Consider the following 828-nt stretch of genomic DNA (forward strand, 5'->3'; position numbering starts at 1 on the left):
AGACATGACAGTGTTTATTTTACGAAAAGAAAACCCGAGGAAGACACCTAATTTATCTTGATTGTGTGTATTTAACGTATTTCGTGTATACAGGTGTGCAAGCGCTCTCCCGTAATGGAAGTTGAGAAGCAGACCCACGTCCAGCGCGGTAAGAAGAGCCATACTCCCGGGTTCTGCAAGGACTTCCCGAAGCGTGGGCGTTTGCCAGAGCGACCACCGCCGTGCTAGAGGTGCGCGGGCGCGGGTCTGTGGCAGCACCGGGCCCCGGGCACACGGGCCTGAACGTACACACGCGTTTCGATGCACGCAGATGGTTTTCTGTTGCGCGGAGGGGCGAGAAATACCTTTGGATTAACCGTGGATAAGGCTTTCTCAGACTCAGACAACGAATTAATGCAACAACTGAAATCTCTATTTATCCTTTTGCTTCCAAGATAAATTGTATAATTTATCATCTAAATATGGGGCCCCGCAGACTCCTGCATGCCGTTTTGCTCCATCAACGAAAGGGAAACTTAGAATCAATTCAACAGGTCTCTTGTGGTTTGGAGAAAGGGCAAGTTTAATTATTTTGATTAAAAAAGCCAACACAACTTTCCCTCTGAATTCAGCTCAGCGATATCGTTTCTGAATTTGGCTAGACACTGCATTTAAAAAAGAAATAAATTTTAAAAGTCTTCCGTACAGTTCAGTCCATGTTTTTTTCTACTTTCTGGGTACTCCGGGGCCTAGCCGGTAGGTCTTTCTCCTCCGAGGCGCAGCCCGCCGCTGGAGCCCCGCTGCCCCTCGCCGCGGCAGCCCGCGGAGCCGGAGCCCTCCAGTGAAGGC

This window comes from Haliaeetus leucocephalus, unplaced genomic scaffold (genome assembly GCF_000737465.1).
Source record: "Haliaeetus leucocephalus isolate CR32 unplaced genomic scaffold, Haliaeetus_leucocephalus-4.0 Scaffold849, whole genome shotgun sequence".
Taxonomy (NCBI): domain Eukaryota; kingdom Metazoa; phylum Chordata; class Aves; order Accipitriformes; family Accipitridae; genus Haliaeetus; species Haliaeetus leucocephalus.